This window comes from Elephantulus edwardii, unplaced genomic scaffold, assembly GCF_000299155.1.
Source record: "Elephantulus edwardii isolate Elephantulus edwardi_28Jun2011 unplaced genomic scaffold, EleEdw1.0 scaffold00074, whole genome shotgun sequence".
In the NCBI taxonomy this organism is placed as follows: Eukaryota; Metazoa; Chordata; class Mammalia; order Macroscelidea; family Macroscelididae; genus Elephantulus; species Elephantulus edwardii.
Window position 1 is genome coordinate 15,835,310 of NW_006399824.1, and position 4,073 is coordinate 15,839,382.

Here is a 4,073-nt window from a genome sequence, read left to right on the forward strand (position 1 = left end):
ACACCTCACTCCATACACAAAAACCAACTCAAGGTGGATCATGGACCTAGGACTAAAACCAAGGACTATAAAATTCATTACAGAAAAGCTAGGAGACTCACTATCCTTGATTCCAAAGTGCATTCTGGTCACATTTCTAAGACTTGCTTGTTGTTTCAGCAATATGTTATATTCAAAATTCTCCAGCAGCACCACAGTTCATTTTTTTTTCAATCTTCATTATACATGTTTTATTCATTTCAATGAACATTTACAGAGATTTTGGATTTCCATTCATTCATTGTTGCACTTTTCTCCCCGCCTTTGTTATGCATTTTACAACTCTCACCTGCCGATGAAGTGACTGCAAATGCCATGGCTTGAGTTAGGATCCTGGTGGTATGGGTTGCCTAATTCAAGTTTGATGGTTTGAATCTATCAGCAGCTTTAACTCATCAGGAAGATGAGGCAACTTGCCCTCCTTAAGACTTGTAGTCTCAAAAACCCAGTGTAGGATCACCATGATGCAGAGGGTGGGCCAGGTGCACCTTCATGGTGACGTTAGCTTAATAACACTTGGACGTGGTCTTTTGCAGCAGATATATCAAATGCAAGAAGTCATTTGTTTTGTTTGTTGCTTCCATCCATGCTGGCTGTGGATGACTGAACACTGAACTCACCCATTTTGTAAGATTTTTATGTGATGGTGTTAGAATTTCAAGGTGACAAGACATGTTGTTTGCTGATTTTTATATTGTATCTTTTATTTACCAGGACACCATAAAAGTCTTATATTCCGCTTCTGAGTATACATTTGATCACAAACATTCTGAATACAAGTCTCATTACAAAGACTAGAGTTTTATTTCTGCAACAGTAGGTAGTGGTTCAATCCCTTAAATGGCAGCAGTAGTTTGAATGTATAAAGTTCTTTACATACAAAATAAACAGTATTTATGGCTTCCACTTTCAACTGTGCAGGAGGATTCAAATAAACAACATTATGACAAACTGAAGACACACGTTGACAAAGATTTCATTTTAAAACTTTATGAACAATAGAGCACAGCTAGCCAGTTTAATATAACACTGAAGACAGAACCAACACACTGAAAGACATAAAAAAAAAAATGAGAAAGAACAGTTGCAAACATCCAGTAGTTGGAATGTGGAACTTACAAAGTATGAGTGTAGAAAAGTAGACATTGTCAAAAATGAAACAGTATACATAAAGATCCACATATAAGACATTGCCAAGCTGAGATGGATTGACATTGACCATTATGAATCAGACATGATCTACCACCAGGAATAAAAAGGTAAGGAAAAACGGATGCATTCAGTCAAAAAGACTATTTCTAGATCCATCATGAAATGCAATACTTTGAGTGAGAAGAGACTGTCCGTATACATACAAGGAATGATAATATAGCTGTCATTCAAATATACACCCGAAAGCAGGAGAGGAAGAAACTGAAGATTCTTACCAACCTTTGCAGTCTGAAATCAACTGAACATGCAATGAAGATTCATTAATAATAATTAGTGTCTGGAATGCAAAAGTTGGGAAGGACCAACAGTCAGAAATTAGACTTGATGACAGAAACGAAGCTGGAGTTAATGATCTAATTTTGCACAATGATTTATTCACTGCAAATACCTTCTATAAAAAAACACAATGACTCTATAGATGAATCTCATCTGACACACAATACAGGAGAGTCAGATTAATTTTTTTTTAGATTAATTTTTTTTTATGTAGAGAATCATTGGAGAGGCTCAGAATCAGCAGTCAAAGCCAAGCTAGGTGCTGACTTTGAAGAGACAATGTACTCTGTGCGAGTTCAAACTGAAGACAATGAAAATAAAAACAAATCCACAAGACCCAAAATAACACCTTGAGTCTGTCCCAACTGAATTTAAAAAGCATTTCAAGAACAGGCTTGAGGCATTGAACATTAATGATCAAAGCCCAGACTAGCTGTGGATGAATCAAGGATATCTATCATTCATGAAGAAAACAAAAGGTCATTATAAAAGACAGAAAGAAAAGACCAAAATGGATGTCAGAAGAGACTTTGAATAATGCACTAGAACTCCAAGAAGACAAAAAGAGAAGATATTATGAAGTTAAAGAGCTACACAGAAGATTTCAAAGGGCAACTAAAGCAGACAAAGCAAAATATTATAACAAAATGTGCAAAGAGCTGGAGTCAGAATCTCAAAAGGGAAGAACTCAGTTTTCAAGCTCAAAGAACTGAAGAACAAATTCAAGCCTCAAGTTACAATAGTGAAAGATGCTTTGGGCAAAATCTTTAATGATTCAGGAAGCATCAAGATTATGGCAATGTTATATTCATATTACATATTGAATAAATAGTCATTGTACCAAAAAATAATTGGCTGGCATGGAACTACTTCCGGAAATAGTGTATGACCAAAAAGCAGTGCTAATAAAATAAGTCTAATCTGCTCAAGTCATTGGCAAGACGTGGCAGGGTGGAGCTAGAGGGGGGTAAAAGATCCAAAGGGGACGTGAAAAGATGGGGTCATAATAGACATAGATCTATAGTAATTAATTTTACAGAACACAATGTATATGATTGTGTAAAATAGAATGTTTGAAAGATTTCAATAAATATTTTGTGAAACATGGGAGAAACTGCATACAAATGAAAAAGCAAACAATTCATTTTGTATGAAAACCAACATAAAATTTTAAAAAGATTCCAGGAATTGATGGAATACAAATAGGTATATTTTAACAGATGCAGCCCTGGATGTGCTCACCAGGTGGTACCAAGAAATCTGGAGGGCAGCTACCTGGTCAACTGAGTGGAAATTAACAGTATCACTCATATCACGTTCAAACAAAATCTTGCTGAAGTTATACAAACATGGCCAGAACAGTACATGAACAGAGAACTTCTAGAAATACAAATTGGATTTAGAAGAGGCACTAGGAACATTATTGCTGATGTCAGATGAATCCTGGCTGAGAGTACCAGAAAGATGTCTACTTACTGACTATGCAGAGACATTTGACTGTGTGGATCACAACAAATTATAGCTAACATTGAGAAAAATGGGAATCCTAGAGCACTTGATTGTGCTCATGTGAAACCTATACCTAGATGAAGATACTGTGTGTGTCTGGTCAAAATCAAGAAAGGGGTGTCAGGGATGCATTGTTTTTCCCTGCCTTTTTAATCTCTATACCAAACAGATCATTCAAATAGATGGACTTTACAAAAAGTGTGACATCAGAATGGGAAAAAAAAAAAAGACTCATCAACAGCCTACGTTATGGAGATGACACAACCTTGCTTGCTGAAATTGAGGACTTTGAAACATTTGCTGCAGATCAAGGCCAAGTCTTCAATATGGAATATACTGCAACATCAAGAAAACGAAAAACCTTACCACCAGGCCAATAGGCAGCATTATAATAGATAAAGGATTATAGTTGTTAATGATTTCATCTTACTTCAATCCACAATCTCCTCATAGTTGGCACCAGCAGTCATGAAATCCAAGACGAGTTGCATTGGGAAAATATGCTGTCAAGAACCTCTCCAGAGTGCTAAGGAGCAAGTGTCAGCCTGAAGCCTAAGGTGCACCTCATCCAAGTCATAGTCCTCTCAATTGCTTGCTATGCATCTGAAAGCTGGCCAATGACTAAGGATGACAGAAGAGTTGGTGCCTTTGAGCTGTAGTGCTAAAGATTACTGAATAATGGGTTGCCAAGTGAACAGGTCTGTCCTGGAGAAAGTGTATCCAGGGTGCTCCTTGGAGGCAAGATGGTGAAACTTTGTTGAACATACTTTGGGCATGTTGTCAGGGGGCAGTTCTTCTAGTTCATCATGCTTGGAAAAGTAGACTGTAAGGGTGGAAGATCCTTCATGCCACAGAACTGAGCAGTTTGCGTAGTACCGAAGGTTACTAAGAGCTGGCCCCAACTGACAGCAGCCCAGCAACACCATTCAGTTGAAGGGATACTCAAGTTGAATGACAGAAATGTTAAGGCTGGAAAAATTGTAACCTGTTGTGACACCTGAAACCTTTATCATTGCGAAACTATGACCAATTATACC